The sequence below is a fragment of the Podarcis liolepis genome (assembly GCF_965112155.1).
Source record: "Podarcis liolepis genome assembly, chromosome: 2".
NCBI lineage: Eukaryota > Metazoa > Chordata > Lepidosauria > Squamata > Lacertidae > Podarcis > Podarcis liolepis.
The window spans coordinates 1,623,692-1,641,043 of record NC_139555.1 but is presented as its reverse complement, the minus strand read 5'-3'; the positions used below and the strand labels follow the sequence as shown (position 1 = coordinate 1,641,043).

At 47.4% G+C, this 17,352-nt stretch overlaps 1 protein-coding gene and 1 long non-coding RNA gene across 2 annotated transcripts in view; one reads left to right on the top strand and one right to left on the bottom strand.

Moving 5' to 3' along the window:
* Window positions 1-17,352, bottom strand: part of LOC310699149 (histone H2B 5-like) — a 960,349-nt gene that overhangs the window by 938,975 nt on the left and 4,022 nt on the right. The window lies entirely within an intron of this gene.
* Window positions 7,332-14,962, top strand: LOC310699160. Its single transcript, XR_014521950.1, has 2 exons — window positions 7,332-8,359; window positions 14,869-14,962. It is a non-coding gene; the product is annotated as an uncharacterized lncRNA (long non-coding RNA).

Here is a 17,352-nt window from a genome sequence, read left to right as displayed (position 1 = left end):
AAACGTAGTTCGCGCACCCCGCGTGGGCGCGGAGCCCAAGGGTGAGGGGACTACGGATCCCGGCAGCCCCCGCGCCGGGGACGGAGGGGGAGAGGCCGGGTGCAGGGATGGAGGGACGGGTGGGCGAGCGAGTGAGTGAGTGGCAGCCGCCAAGCCTTGGCCGAGAGCCAGGAAGGGCCTCCCAGGAAGAGGAGGGAGGCGCAGAGCGGGAGGGAGGGAGGGAACCCCAGGGGTCATCTAGTGACGGCGCCCCAATCGAAAATTTGACTTTAAAAAAAAAATTCTTTTGAATTTTTAAATTTTTCCCGCGGCACACCAGGCAACATCTCGCGGCACACTAGTGTGCCGCGGAACAGTGGTTGGGAAACACTGTTTTAGGCCTTCATTGACTGGGCAGCGTGGGGTTTCTGAGCAATTCCACAAATAGCTCTGTCAAAATCCCTCTACTCCTGACACAAATGTTGCCTTTTTATTATTATTGGCAGGACTTCTTCTGATTGCTTCTGCACCGGATACTTTCTGGGTAATAAGAGCACTCTGTTTACTCACTTTTTACAGAATGTCTTCACTACATCATTAACCCCCCCCCCCACTTGTATTGCCGTCCCCGGGTTCAGCTTCCATTTTTGTTCAATAAGTTTCAGTGGGCCTTACTCCCAGGTAAGGGTGTGGGGGGCTATAGTGTTTAATCTAGGCAGTCCCCCCCTATTTTTCCTCTTTACTGAAATAGCCTCTAGGGGTATAACCACCAAGGTGTTTTTTGTTCTAATAGGTTTTTACACCTATCCCACACTGTATATAATTATTTCCTTATTATATGATTCAGAAAGCTCCTGTGAACTTTGACTTTTTCATGGCCTATGTAAGCATGCCATCCAAATCTATTGTCCCATCCCTCCAAATCCAATAAATCTGTATTCTGCAAGATTATCCACTCTTTTATCCAACATAGGCAGGATGCTTCATAGTAAAGTTTCAAGTCTGGCAATGCAAAGCCCCCCTCTATCCTTAATATCAATTAATATATATATGCTTTATCCTGGGTCCCGTCCCCCCGCCATATAAAATTTGATAAATCCCTCTGTCATCCCTTGTGACCCCCTAAATGCAGCTGATTTTGAGTATGCAGGAAGGGTAGCAAATAGATCGTTCTTTATTTAATTTTCTCCCTTTTACTCCTTTTACTGCCTGGGACAGTTGCTTGTGAGGTTTTCTGCCTCAGGTGCCCCAGGCCTTGGGTACTGGGCAGCTTCAGCTGAAGAGCTCTCTTGACTCTGGGAAGCTCTTTTGGTTGAACTCTCAGATTTAGAGGCCTGATCAGAGCAAATAACTGTGGTGTCGTTTGTGATGATAAAAGTGGCAGCTAATGTATGTGGGATGATAGGGGAACATATGAGCTGGCAAGGAGGATCACAATTTATTTGGCTGGCTCATTTCGAGAGAATGCCGGAGCCTTAAGTGAATTTCCATTCCTGGGTTTGGGGATTTGGCACAAGGACACGGGAGGATTGCAGCAGCCCTTACTCAGGCTTTGCATAGTTGCTTTGTGGTATTATGATGATGATGATTATTATTCCGTTTGTGTGTATAAGTGAATCCAGAAAAGAAATGGGACTTAGCAAAGCCAGGGATTGTTGAGATCCTGGGCCACAAAGACAGGAATCTCAGATAAACCATTGACACACAGAGCATTTCCCTTTTCTGGATAGGACTTTGGCCAAACAAAACAAAAAACTCTTTCCCCCCAGCAGGAAGTCTCGCTCAAAGGCTTTTGTTGTGACCAAGTGGCTGATCACAGACAAACTGGGGAGTCTGATTTGGAGAGAATCACAGAATCCGTTGCCCTGTTCAGCTGTTCAGAGATGTTCTGTTTACCCCAACATTTGGGTCAGGGGCCATAGCTGAATTATTACGGAGCAGATGATACTTTCATGCAGAAGGTCCCAGACTCAGCCCCTGGCGTCTCTAGCAAGAAGGATCAGGTAGCAGGTGATGGGGGAAACCTCCCTGTCTGCACAATACCCTGGAGAGAAGCTGCCGGTCAGAGTAGGACAATACAGGGCTAGACAGACTGATGGCATAAAGCAGCTTCTTAAATTTCCAACAGGGATGTAATCTGAGCTAGGGTTTCCCAGGGCTGGACTCTAGGTAGAGTCTGATCAGTTTTATCCTACCCTTCTTTCTTAAAACAATAAACATTTCAGTTGCCAAAGCTAAAGGTCACTCCACTGAAAGAGCCACTGTGAGCTCTCTCTATTTTTAAATTTTTTTTTGCAAAGTCTTCTTTGCCCATAGTTGTTCCGACTGAACAACTGAAAGGAAAGAAGGCAGTTTGAAAGAAGGCTGGCTTGCGCTCATCTGAGGCTCACCTCTGGCCCTACTGGCTGGGATGCGGGACTGCTGGCCCTCTAGATGTTTGTTGGACAAAAGCTCGCATATTCCTGACCATTGGCCAGGCTGGCTGGGGCTGTTGGGAGCTGGAGCCCAAGAACGCCCTCAGGGTCACAGACTCTTTCTCCTGGGCTGCTCTAAAGCCTGTGGAACAAAATAAATGTGTGTACATGGTGAAAAGGAAAGCAAAGGCTTCCTCAAAGCACAGCAAGTCTTTTCCAAACTACATTCTAATTTCCGCTGGAGAAGGGATCTTTTTTATATATCATTTGTGCTGTTCTTATCCTTCTGCAAACAAAAGGGAAAAGACACATTCAGAACCTGGGAATTGGGGGGGGTGGAAATTGGGGGGCTGCTGCCTCTGCTCCCTTACTCCAAAGTGAGCCCAATTAAAAGACTTTGGGCAGCATCTGTGAAAGGGGTTTGCCAGTCTGATCTTTTTATTATTTCACTGATATCCCGTGTGAAGCTCCTCCCACACAACCACTGACCCAGGGAAATTCATGTGGGGGTGGGGAGGCTTGAACCCCAGTCTCCCAGGTCAAGGTCTATCCCCTCCCACACTGATCTGTCCTAGGATTATCAACCTTTGCCAGCCCAGCTACTTGTGATCCTCTGAAGATGAGGAGATCCAGATTCAAATCCTCACTCCATCATGAAGCTCATTGGGTGACCTTGGGCCTGCTGCACTCCCAGGCTCACCCGCCTCATAGGGCTGCTGTGATGATAAAATAGGGGAGGAGAGCCATGTATGCCAGGGCGAGGAAGCTTGATGCCCCCCAGATGTTGTTCCTTGGAGGAAAGGCAAGATGTAAGTACAATAAATAAAATAATAATAATAATAATAATAATAATAATAATAATAATAATAATAATAATAATAATAATTTCTTATTTATTTCCCGCCCATCTGGCTGAGTTTCCCCAGCCACTCTGGGCGGCTTCCAATCAAGTGTTAAAAACAATACAGCATTAAATATTAAAAACTTCCCTAAACAGGGAAGTAAGTGGAAGTGCATTGTGTGTGTGGTCATATCACACGCTCAAGTTTATGTGTTCACTGACCCAGTCCTCTTGAAATGCGTGTGTTTGTGTGTGCACATATTTCTATCTTGGCTCATGCTGTCCTGCGTAGCTGTCTGGGTGTGTCGATGGCTTACAGCCGTCTGTGGTCTGCAGCTCACTTTGCAAGGCCGGGATGATACCCAATTGCCCACAAGGCCCAGAGGATCTGGTTTCTAGTCATGCTCTGAGCTGGATTAGTTAATCACAAACATTGCAAATCCCCGTGCACTTTCCCACGGCCTGATCTTGGGGCTCATCCCAGCTCTGCTTCATAATCTGCAGCATCACTCCCTCTTTCCAGAAGCACCATAAGCCAGCCAGAGCTGCAGATGAAGCCTGACAGGAAGCAGAGGTTCCCTGGGCAAGGGCAGGAGCCCGGCAGCAGAGCAGCAGCTTTGCATGCTGAAGGTCCCAGGTTCAATCTCCGGCATCTCCAGGGAGGGCTGTGAGAGTCTTCCTGCCTGAAACTATGGAGAACAGCTGCCAGTCAGTGTAGACAATACTGAGCTAGGGGAACCAACTGTCTGATTTGGAATAAGCCAGTTTCCTATGTCCCCATGTTCAATCCAGAGTGGGGTATGTACAGTGATTTTAGACTCTGGACTTCCTGGCCTTATGAAGGGGACATGTTAAATGGTGTTTTCCAGGGCCCTCTTACTCATTCTACTCAGGGGTCCCCAGATCTCTTCTCCAAAGTCCTGCTCTGATACGGCCACTGGGAACCTCAGGGTGAAACAGTGGGACATCCCAATGCACACATCTGAGAAAGTCGTCTTTTTGAATGCATGAGGATTGGGCCATTACATCACCTAGAAATGCTCAGCTCGGCTCTGACCAGGGAACACACATACTCCACCAGCAAGCTGCAGCTCCTCCCTGGCCTCTCTTGTTATAAACCAGATCATCAGTAAGAACCATTTTTGCATGTAACCAAGCCCAGAGGGAGGGCTGGCTCCCTCAGGCATACTGCAGTCTCCCTCTGGTCCTAAGCCCCACCACTGTGCCGTTTTAGAGTAGCATGACCACTGCGGCTGCCCCGGCTGCAATGCTGCAGTGCTGTAGAATGGAGTGTGAGTGAGCTCAGTATGGAGGCCAAATGGCCGAAATATTGGGAATTTTGGAACAAGAGGGAGACAGATTAAAACTGCAGAGTTTTGAAAAATTAAAAAATAGAGTGCGAGATTGGCTTCATTATTATCAGATAATGGAGGCATATAATTTGGATAAAAAAATTGGCTTCCAGGTGGAAAAATCAAAATTGGAAACAGAACTGTTAGAACCCAAAACTAAGAATTTGTCAAGAATGTATAATTTGCTGTTGAAATGGAATACTCAGGATGAAACGGTGAAATCTGCTATGATTAAATGGGCACAAGATGTTGGACATAACATAATGATGGCTGACTGGGAACAGTTATGGACCACAGGTATGAAGTTTACGGCATGTAATGCCTTAAGAGAGAATATTATGAAAATGATATACAGGTGGTACATGACACCAGTCAAGCTTGCAAAAAATTATCTCTTGCCCGATAATAAATGCTGGAAATGTAAAGAGACGGAAGGTACATTCTTTCACCTTTGGTGGACATGCCCAAGGATTAAGGCTTTCTGGGAGATGATCTATAACGAAATGAAAAAGGTATTTAAATATACCTTTCTGAAGAAACCAGAGGCCTTTCTCCTGGGCATGGTCGGCCAATTAGTGCCAAAGAAGGACAGAACTTTCTTTATGTATGCCACAACAGCAGCAAGAATACTTATTGCAAAGTATTGGAAGACACAAGATCTACCCACTCTGGAAGAATGGCAGATGAAGGTGATGGACTACAGCAGTGTTTCCCAACCTTTTTTGGGCAAAGGCACACTTGTTTCATGAAAAAAATCTCGAGGCACACCACCATGCCAGATGGGGAAAGGTCACTTTTTACTTATTTAAAAAAAAAAAAAAAATAGTAACAGCATAGAAGGTAATGGTTAGGCTAGCATCCCTCTTCCAAATATGCTAGGTTTTTATTTGCAGGGACTGTTCTACATGGGAAAGCATTCAGCACTGTCATTCTCCCATCTCCCATCTGAATTGGTACTATTCTGGGTCAACTTACTCTGCTGCATGTGTAGATGAAAATGGCACCAAGTGTGGGGGAGGGGGCAGAACAGGTTTCAGATACAGGATATTAAGCATACACGTACTTCAGATTGAACTGGTTGCTTGCTTTGCAAGTTTTCATTTCCCAAATGACTGCCTTGGCAAGCGCAATACCTACCAGGCTCAACGCCGGTCTCGCGCTGCCGCTTCCCGCACTCTCAAGGACCCGGGAGGAGGAAGGCGTGAAGGCAATCCCGAAGGCGCGAAAACCTCGCGCATGCGCAGGCCTTCCGCCTGCGACAGCCCAGTAGGCCGGCCGAAGCGAGCGGCGATGGGATGTGGGAGGGAGCTCGCTCACCGCCCCGCGTGTGCCTATGTGGGGCACGTTACAGCCCCGTGACGTCAGCGCCACGCAAGCAGCCAGCCAGGCAGACGGCGAGAGCCCCGCGCTGGGCGGCCTCTCCTCGCCGCCGCCGCCCCGCCTCTCGCCGCCCGACTCGCCCGCCTCCCTCCCACGGCACACCAGGCAACGTCTCGCGGCACACTAGTGTGCCGCGGAACACCGGTTGGGAAACACTGGACTACAGTATATGGAACTGGCGGAAATGACTGGCAGAATCCGAGACCAGGGAGAAGAGTCGGTGGAGGAAGATTGGAAGAAATTTAAAGACTATTTACAGAAACATTGTAAAATTAATGAATGTTAGAATGATGTTGGAATGAATCTATGTGACTTTAGCAAAAATGTATCAAAGATTTAAGAAAAATAGACTGTTAATTGGTGAAAAGAGGGAAAGTAAACTTATATTAAGATCAAGATAAATTTTCAGGATAAAAATTTTGAAGAGAGGGAAAGGATTTGCTGAAATGGATAATTGACTTAGAATACAAAAAAGGGAGGTGTGAGGAGGTCAGGGAAACAAGCAAATGAAAGATAAGTTATGGGAAGGCTCGATTTGTTTTTTCTTTTGTTTTTAATTGTTTCTATTTTTCTGTTTTTTTATTGTGATGTGTTGTTTTGTCATTGTTTAATTTGGTGCTTTTTCTTTTGCCTTTTTGTAAACTTAAAACCTTAATAAATACTATTTTTTTTTAAAAAAAAGAATGGAGTGTGAGTGGAGGAGGGCTCCGAATTTTAGCATCGCACAAGGTGCCACTGAAATCTGAGAGCCCAAAGTCTGCCACCAACCGCCCTAGGGAAAAGGCAGATGAGCAAGTTTGCTGGAGCAGCTGCTGATCCTTCTGCTCATGCCCATGGCTTTCTGGCTCTCGGAGTGGGTGAGCAAGTGGCAGGAGGAGCAGGGACAGGAGTTACAGGATCCAAGCGGTCAGCAGCAGGGGCCCCTTCCAAAGCGATGGGCTGTGGCAGCTGCCTGGTGAGACTGACTCTGCAAGCTCCATTTGACCCTCTTGCCCATTATGAAGAAAACTTACTCCCGCCTTCCAGGACTCCAGAGTTCTGGCTACTGAGTGCAAAGGCCCTGGGATGAGTGACAGGCATGTAGCACTTGAGAGCTAAACTGTAATAGTTGTGGAAGTCTTTATGCCAGGAGGGGAGGACCTGTGGCACTCCAGTTTTTGCTGGTCTCCAAGTTCGGAAACAATTACCAGCTGCAATTAGATAGGCGCCTTGCTTCAGAATGTTTAGGCATTTACTTGAAGACTTTTTTAAGAAAGCTTTTCATGACATGTGATTTTACATATTGATTTACACCTATAGAAATAGTTTCCTTGTTTTTAGACTTCCTACAGATGGCTTTATTGTGTCTAGAGTTTGTTGGGGGGGGGGTTTCTGACTTGGTTGTCGAACTTAATCTGTTCTGGGAGTCCGTTCGACTCCCGGAATGGTTCAAAAACCAAGGTGCGTCTTCCGATTGGCTGCAGGATCTTCCTGCACTCAATCAGAAGCCGTGGAAGCCACATCGGACATTCAGCTTCCAAAAAAGTTCACAAACCAGAACACTCACTTCTGGGTTTGCAGCATTTGGGAGCCAAAATGTCTGAGTACCAAGGCATTTGACAATCAAGGTACGACTGTATTTCATTTTTATCTTGTTGGCCCCTGCTTTAATGGCTTCAGGCTGTGGAGCACTTCATAAATTTGAAATATAATGATGGCAGCCTCAGCTCCCATCAGTCCCTGACCAGCAGGTCTACAGACCATGATGGGAGTCGTAGTTGAGCAGCATCTAGTCGGGTGCAGATACCTCTTCTCTGTTTTATGCCCAGTGAACAACATGTTATGGAAAGTGACATACAACGTCAGGCAGACAGGTCTAAGAGAAATGTGACCTATCAGATCTGCTGCCACAGCTGTGGAACTTCCTTCCCAGTGTGCCAGGATCTTACTCCTACTCTTTCAAATCAGCAAGACAACTGATTGATTGATTGATTGATTGATTGATGGATGGATGGAACAATCAAAGGCTTTTTAATTGACAAAAATATCATAGCTGTTGAGGGATGAAAGCAGGCAGCGTGCAAACTCACCCTCTGGTGGGAACACTTCATCCATCCTTGCTGATCCATCATATCTAAAAAGGCAAGGGAGGGATTTATTTGTGCCAAGCCATGTTCTCTGCCTGCTTGCCTCACCCCACCCACCAACACTCCACCTTCTTTTTATCACAGCGGTTGGAAGACAGTTGAATGTCTCCTTAATCACAGAGGGCGAGGAAAGCTTTGCTTCTGCAGATAAGGAACCAGGACCCTTTGGGATCTCTTCAAAATCTGCCTGTGGACGTGCAAGATGGGGAGGCTGTGCGCCTGACAGACGGTGGACACAAGCAGATATCCAGGAGCTGTGTTTTTGAGGTCAATTAACCGAGTCTCTCTGCCGTTATCTTTGTTTCTGTATTTGTTCCATTTTTTTTTAGCAGAGGGGGGGTAGTCTTATCAGCTGATTCCTCCTCATGTTTACCTTACGAGCTTGGCGGAGAAGAGCTCTTTGTGGTTAAAGTAGAGCTGCAACACAGGCAAGCCTTGGCTGAAGAAGCAACATCTCAAGATGGCTACCTGGGAATGTGCGCTGAGCCCTCACAGAAACCTCTGTACTGCAGCTAGTGCATGTAAGGAAGCTGAGGGTCAAAAGTCAATTCCCTAAGGTTTTGGAAGGCTCAATACCACAGCATTTGAGAAGCTGTGACCTGAAGCAAGGATGGGGGGGGGGCAGGGACAGACCTGTGGGTCTCCCAGATGTTGTACTCCAACTCCCATCAGCCCCAGCCAGCATGGCCCAATGGTTAGGGGTGCTGGGAGCTTTAGTTTAGCCACACCTGCTGTACTGGAGTAAAATATGTTCCAGAGTCCTCTGGCACAGGGCCCTAACAATTTATACTTTATCAGGCTATGTGTCCATTCAACCCATCTTGCCTATTCTGTCTTGCAGAGGCTCTCCACGAGGATCTTAAGCAGAGGTTGTTCACATCACCATCTACCTGAGACCCTTTTGAAAACACACACCTGAGAATAGCAGGGACTGAACCCGGGCTCTTTGGCAAGGACTGGAAAGCTTATGATCACTCATAGTGCTAAGATCCCTTTCCCAAGCAGACTACAGTGGTACCTCGGGTTACACTTCAGGTTACAGACCTGAAGTGTAACCCAGAAATAGTAGTACCTCAAGTTAAGAACTTTGCTTCAGGATGAGAACAGAAATCGTGCTCCGGCGGCACAGCAGCAGCGGGAGGCCCCATTAGCTAAAGTGGTGCTTCAGGTTAAGAACAGTTTCAGGTTAAGAACGGACCTCCGGAACGAATTAAGTACTTAACCCAAGGTACCACTGTATACTGTAACTCATCAACATCAGTGCCCTGGGAAGATTGAGGAGGTTAATCTGTCTCAAGCCAGAAGCGGGACTAAGGGATCATCCAGACTTCCTTTTGTGCCACATTTCTAGGTGCAGGTCTAGCCTTTAAAGCGCCATGTCCTGGCAGTCTCTCTCCATCTCTCTCTCTCTCTCTCTCTCTCTCTCTCTCTCTCTCTCTCTCTCTCTGTGTGTGTGTGTTCTAGCGCTTTCCCCAGGAAAACCCACGTTTTACTGCTGAATCTGGTTTTTCGCATATTACCGTTTGCTCTGATTCAGTAGTAGATTTTGCTGGGACAAAAAACAAAACTGCTTGGACACAGAGCCTGAAAAGCATGGCAGCAAAGGAAGCCTGGATGAACCCTCAGATGAGGTGTGCTCTGTTCAGCTTGGGGGATGCGGCTGCGGCTGCTGCGTCCAGAGAACCTGCTTCAGAAGTGGTGCAGGGCGGAAGCTCCATACCGCTTCTGAGCTGGGCCCCGTGCTTTCTTTGCACTGGAAAAGCAGCAGTGTGGATGAGCCCTCCAAGCGGCAGCTGGGACAGGAGGTGGAAAGGGAGGGAGAGAGGAAAGAAGGGGCTTCTTTCAGCCTAAGGAGATAAGAGGGGCATGGAAGGGAGAGAGTCCTTGCATCTTCCTGTCCTCTCCTCTAGTGTGCAAACCCATCTTCAGGTTGACCACTTCCAATGAGTCCACAGTGGCATAGCTCAATAATTTTAGACTGGGCAGAATGGTCTTACCCTGGCGGGTGGGTGCTCTTTAGGCGGTAATGTTTAGGCGGTAATATTTCACTTCCTTCAATATGTGGGAAGTCAGTTCTGCTGCATTTGGGGCCCCTCCTGCTTGTTCTGGGACCCCAGACCTCTGTTGTTGGTGCCGGTTGAACCATTTTGTTGAAGAGACTGAGATTCAGGCTCCAGACCTTTGCATCCTTTCCTGTCCCTTCAAACATGGTGGGGCTTGGCAGTGGCGGAGCTTCATGCTCTGGCACCGGGGATGGGGGCAGAGAGCAGGAGAAGGCGGGGCTGGCGCACATCCTGGGGGTGGGTTGCCCAGTGTGTGTGTGGGGGGGGGAACAGCCACGATGGCACCCTGCCAGGACCACGCTGTTGGGGGCGGTGTACTCCCTCCGCACTCCTCTTCCAGTGGGGCTTCTCTCTAACTAGCAGGGGCAGGGTAGAGGAGATGCTCTCCTGAACAGGCCTGGGGCAGAACATTGGCAAGCCAAGGCAGTGGCCAAGGCAGTGGCCAAGGCATGTCCCTAACCCCAACCCTTCCTAGTTCCATCATGGAGGATAAGGAGGGAAAGGTCAGCTGGATCTTGGTGGCTCTGCTGTGTGCTTCTGAATGCCAGTTGCTGGAAACTGCAGGAGGGGAGAGTGACTGTTGCTCTCAGGCCCTGCTTTGTGGCTTCCTGTAGGGATCTGGCTGGCCACTGTCAGAAACATATGCTGGACTAGATGGACCTTTGGCCTAATCCAGCAGGGCTCTTCTGGTCTTCTTATGCACCACTGGCTCCATGAGGCTGCCTCTGCTCCACCATGTGCTCCACTCCCACCAGTAACAGTGAACTTGCAGGCAATGCACAGAAAGTTCTTTGACAGCCTCTCTCCTCTGACCTGGTCAGCTTCAATGCCCTCAGCTCCTTTCCCAGCTCTCCGTCTCCCCAACTGCCTCTCTGTTCATGGGAGCTATCTTCTCCCACACCAGACCATTGGTCCATCTAGCTCAATAGTGGCTGTGGAAGAAGATGACAGCAGGACAATCACATTGAAAAGTGAGGGAAGGAACCCCCCTTGCACTTCCTCTATAGCATGTCATCCATGGACACCCATCGTTTCTGGGGCACTCCTTTTTTCTGATCAGCAAATAGGATTCAAAAGGCTTCCGAGATTCTGCCAGGTACTGTCCCTGTGCTCTCAAGCATATCAGTGAAATCATAGGGACTAGAAACTTTCCCCATTTTTAAAAAATCCACCCACACCTGTGCATGAAAGCTGATGTGCCAGGAGGCTGGATTCTGTTGCTGCACCTTTTCTCCACTTGCACAGAATTGTGACACAAACTCAGCCCTGTGGTTTTATATTGTTTGACTTAGTCAGCCCTCAAATCTTAAGGAGGGGCAGAGTGGGCTGGCAAGTTTAGAAAGCTGCTGTTTTTACCAAGATATGAGAGTTGTTTTGGCAAAAATAGAGTTGAGAGGTGCGGGATTCCGATAATAATCCCCCCCAATAATCTAAGCACTGCACATATTCTTAAACTGGGAATAAATCTGACCTGGAGTGGAAGGATTTTTCAGGTTTGTTGTTCAGAGGTTACACAGGAAGCACTGAGTCAGACACTTTGCAGACCATCTACATTAAATCTTCAGTCTATTCCTTTCCTCTGTCTTGGCTGTGAATTGTTCCACCAGCGGTAACATTGCCCCCATAAGAAATAAGGGAGGGGAAAAGAGACCTTTACTGAAGCCCAAATAAAATAATAATGGTAAAGTAAAACAAAACTGCCATGAGACTCCAGACGGAAACGAACCTTGAGAAGGCCTCTCCCCCTTCCACTGCAACTGCTTGGGAAAGAGGCAGCGCCACACAGAGCTGGTGTTACGAGATCAGTGGCTTCCACTTCCCATTTTCTAATTAAAGACTCTTCAGAGAACCAGGGGCGTTGCTAGGTGCTAAAAAAGGACGCAGGGGTGCAGGCCTGTGGCACAAATTTGCATCCATTTTGCATATGCTAATTTAAGGATGTCTCTGGGCAAAAGTAGAGGGCAGGTGGCTGAGGACTCCCAGCCCTGCCTGCTTGCTGCTTTGCACCATGGTCTGTGAGGGATAGCAAGAGGCAACAGAGATGTGCCCAGTGCCCAGCTGTCCCGTAAGCAAATTTAAAGAGAGAGAGAAAAATTAAAATGGGAGAGAAAGGGGCAGGAGATCTCGAGCCAAGGATCCCGCGGAGTGGGAGGTTGGGAGGAGAGAGATTTGAGTCAGTTCACATTTAAAGCTCTATCAAACGCACAGCCCTTTCAAATCCGCATGTTCCAAAATAACACAAGAACCAAAACACAGATACCCTTGGAAATCCAAGTGGAGTAAGCCCACTTGAACGCAGTGGGGCTTACTTCTGAGTAGACCAAGGGCTTTTCTGTTGGGATGACAGGGTGCCAGGCCCGCTAGCTCTAGCAATTACTAGGACATGATCTATATTCCACTTCACTTGTGTTTTATTCATAGATCCTCTACAATTCTATATGCTTGTAGAACTTTATAATGGGCACAGCATACAACATCCTAAATAACTAAGGCATACCTTCCAACATTTCTCTGGTGAAAATAGGGACATCCTCTTCTGCATCAGGAAGCTTCTCCCGCGCTTGATCTCGCCCCACACAGAGACGTTATGCACCCATGAACACATAGAACACATAGACATCAATCACATAGAACACATAGACATCAATCACCTTGAGTCAATGACAGGTTGTCCTTGCAGGATTGTTGTAAAGAACAAATGTCTGAGGGAACAAACTGTGTATAACACCTTCCACAGATAAATAGAATAAAATATAAATTTAGCTTTAAGCTTCCTTGAGTCCCTGTGAGGGGAAAAGGCGGGATATAGTAGCAGTAATGGAAACTGTGAGAAAGCTCAGGAACACATGATAGAAGAAATCCTATCGAACTCAGTGGGATTAAGTTCTGAGTAAAAATGCTTAGAATTGCAGTGTAAGGCTGCCTAGTCTTTACCCAGTTACCTGGAAGGAAGCTCCATTGAATACTGTGGGACTTACTTCTGAATAGACAGTGTAAGGCTTCTTTTTTAATAAAGGAATAAATACTCATTAAAAATGGCTTGCTGCTGAAGCATTGTAGTTCATGGATTTAAAGTGTACTGGTGACCTTTTCCTTCAAAATTACAAGAAGGGCTTCGTATGCCAGATTTACCATTTCCTTCATTGGGTGCAGGGATTTTATTTTCAGGATAAACAGGACTCCCACCCACCCACGCCACTTTTAATTGTTCTCTGAGATGGGGAGGGGAGGAAAAAGGAAAACCGGGACATTCTGGGATCAGATGAGAAACCAGGACATCTTCTGTAATTTCAGGACTGTCCCTGGAAAATCAGGACACTCGGAGGGTATGCTAAGGTTGTGTTGTTGTTTGTAAAAAAGCAAGTTTCTAGACCTCATGGTGGCTGCAAGTATGGATTTCATAGGGAGAAGAGAAGTAGGAAGGTTTAAGTGCTCTGTATAGCAGTTGTCTTCTGGAACAAAAACAGAACAAATGGTGCAAATTTGCCTGACTTATGCCGGTCGCATCCTTCTGGGCATGTCATTTGAGTGGCTTTGGGTCACGTGTTTTAAATGCATGTACAGCTCTGCCTGTGCCCACCCAGATGATGTCAATGCTGGTACCTTGGGGAGGATTAGTTTGAGCAGCATTTACTGAAACATGATGGGCCATTGGAGTTGGTTGAGCCTTTTGCCTTGGAGGACAAGAAGATTCACTCCTCAATTAGAGTTTTGATGGTTTCGGAAGTGGCACACTGCCCTCCAGTGGCCAGACAGCTGAACTGAACAAAACAACAGCAACATGTAGCTCTTTCTCTCGGCTGGGCCAGACGTTTTGCTTCCTGGGAGGCAAAGGACAAGATGGTGCCCCCTCCCATTCCACATACAGAGCCGAACAGACTGGCACCTGAATGTTAGTTCTACACTGGTGACAGTTTGGGAGAGTGTCCTCTGCAACCAGGGGCGCTTAGTCCTCCCAGGAGGAAAGGGCCAGGGAGGCCTTAGGAGAAAGAGTCCAGGGGATCCTGACCCTGCCCACCAGACCTGCTACCTCACCAGGCCTAATGGCAGAGTGTCTCAAGAGACCTCCCATCTCAACCCCAATTGTACGACATTACAGCAGGATCATGAGCCCTCTCCCTACAGTGTTGTGCAATGCCTTTCGACTTAACCTGAAACAAATACATATTAAAATGAATGTGTAGAATCAAACAACAAACTACCAGTGTTCTAAATTTCAAACATTTAGTTTTCCTGAAGTCCACCAGTGGACAGTGCAAGGTACCTGACCTCCCTCTAGCCAATCAGTTCCTGCATCCTGGGATGGAGAGGGGAAGGGACAATGTGGCAGCAAGGTTGTCGCAGTGGAAATGCTCCAGCAGGAGCTGCACTGGATTGGCTCTGCTGATGTGTTGGCCCCATGACAACCTCAGAGTTCTCTGGGAAGAAGGGTTGACTGTTAAACCACTCTGGGAATCTGTGAGGGGAACAAGGGTTTCTAATAACTCTGAGCACCCTTAACAAACTACAGTTCCCAGGATTCTTTAAGGGAAGCCATGACTGTTTAAAGTGGTGCAGTACTGCTTTAAATGCACAGTGCAGATGGGGCCCCTGTGTGGGCAATGTCTACTCTAGTCTTAAAAGTCACAATGATTGCTAAGTTTTCCAGTTGCTATTATGGGGCTGGCCTCAGCACCAAGTTTAGTTCACTGCACATTGCTTATGTCTAAACAGAAACCAGAAGAAGCTGCAAGAAACAGTGAAACAGAACGAGGACTAAATGAACTGTATATAAAATGATAATAATAAAATACGCACATCTGCTTAATTTGAATGACTTTATCCATGGCAAAGGAATCCAACTGTCATTGGCTGCCAGAGTCTAGATTAGTGCAGCAGAAATATTTTGTTGGGGAAAATGATTGATGTATCTGTTTTGTGTTTTGTCCTTAGAGCATCAACCTTCTGACTCATCTGGATTTTGTACACCTCAAATGTGGGAATTGCTAGCACTTTTTGTGAATCGATAGAGTAGATCTGCTCCAACGTGCTCTGCCTGCCTTCTCTGAGTTCCCCAAGTGCACTCCTGGAAAGAATGGTGAAAGCACCCAGAGCGGTGGAAGTGCTGAACACTCACAGCCACTGCTGACAGATTTAATTTGGTTATTAGCAGCAATGTTGCTGTTGATGCTGCCAGTGCTGCTGCTGATTCTGCTGGTGATGCTGATGCCACTGCTGCCTGCCAGATATAGCAAGGAGTTGGCAGGTTAGCAAAAAAAAAAGTATTGGAGGGGGGAGTTTGGGCCTGCAGGCTGTCAGTTCACCACCTCTGCTCTAATGCACAAACTCTTAGGCAACTGAAAGAGGGAGCTGTCCTTAAAATATAAAAAAGATGAAACTCACAACTCTGCAGCTTCTGGATTATGGAAGGAAAACAGAAAGCCAATGTGTGTGTATGGCTTTTGCTACTCATATGGAAACAAGCAGGTTGCAGGGAGCAGACCAGAGATAGCCAATAGTCCTTCAGATGTTTAACCACAACTCCCACAGCTTGCATGGCCAATAACAGAGGTGTAGCATGGGGGGGAGGGGCAAGGAGGCCATGGCCCCAGGTGCACATTTTCGTGGGGGCATAATCAGGCACCTCCATGACAGCCATGGACCCCTAGCAGCTGAGGTGTGGCAGCAGGCAGGTTGGTCTAGTGCTCAGGTGAGTGGAGGCAGCAGTAGAGGAGCCTGTTGGGAGGCGGACTCCATTCACTCTCTCCAGGCACTTCCTCCTGGTGCATGCACCCACCACAGCTGCCCAGTCCAACAGGGGGTGCAACATATGCCCCGCCCTGGGCTCTGGCAACACACACTATGCCACTGGCCAATGGTCAAACATGATGGGAGTTGTAATCCAGAAATCTCTGGAGAACCAAAGCTTATCCATTCTAGAACTAACTGATGTCTTCTTCTCTTCCTCCTTCTCCTCCAAATTTGTATAACTTTCTTCATCCCAAAACCACATGCCAATTCACAGCATAAAATCATAATTGTTGTAAGGATAAAAAAGAGAGAGGCTCCCACAAGCCAGTCAAGCTACTGGCTACAATCCTGAAATTCTCAAGACACAGTGAACCATCACTGAGATTTGGAATATTTGTGTTCTCACAGTTCCCACCCCTTCCAAAATTCTGCTTAATTGGTTGAGCAGCACAACTGGTTACCAACCAATTTAACATAGCTCACATCCTGCCAGATGTTGTGCCTGCTAGGTGCTTTCCCCATCAGCCAAAACAAACACCAAGAAGCTGACCCAGTCCCAGAGAAACCATTCATGACTAGTGAGCTGCATTTGCCTTGAATAGTCACCGGCTGCCTGCACCTGCTGGAGTGATGGGTTTCTACAAAAGTAGGTTGAAGGTAGGTCCAGTCCACATCACTGTTACTATACAATCTGTTTTATATTTAACTAAGAAAAGGGCACATGGTTCTCTCCCTCTCCCTTTTACCTTCACAATAACCTTTTGAGAGACAGTGTTTGGTCCAAAGCCTTCATGGTTGCAAGATTTGAACCCCAATCTACGTGGTCCTACTCCAATGCACTCAGCACTAAAGGTAAGGTAAAGGTAAAGGACCCCTGGACAGTTAAGTTCAGTCAAAGGCTACTATGGGGTTGCGGTGCTCATCTCGCTTTCAGGCCGAGGGAGCCGGCATTTGTCCACAGACAGTTTACTGGGTCATGTGGCCAGCAGGACTAAACCGCTACTGGTGCATGGAGGAGGACTGTGACAAGAGCCTGAGCGCACGGAAACACCATTTACCTTCCCGCTGGAGCAGTACCTATTTATCTAATTGCACTGGCATGCTTTTGAACTGCTAGGTTGGCAGGAACTGGGACAGAGCAACGGGAGCTCACCCCATCGTGGGGATTCGAATCGCCAACCTTCTGATCAGCAAGCCCAAGAGGCTCAGTGGTTTAGACCACAGCGCCACCTGCACCACACTGACTCTCCATAATAATGAAATTTTCTGTGTGGCTTGGTCAATGCCTTTGCCTAAATTCTGATGTGCTGGATAAAGTCACTCCATTGTATAATGTTTTACACAATACTCAAATAAACCCTCATAGTTTTCTTAGCCTGCCTAAGATTGCTAACTGTTTTTCCCTTCTGAGAGAGCTCCTGTATTTTAAACTGGTATGTGACAAATAGTGATTCAGAGCATAGGAAT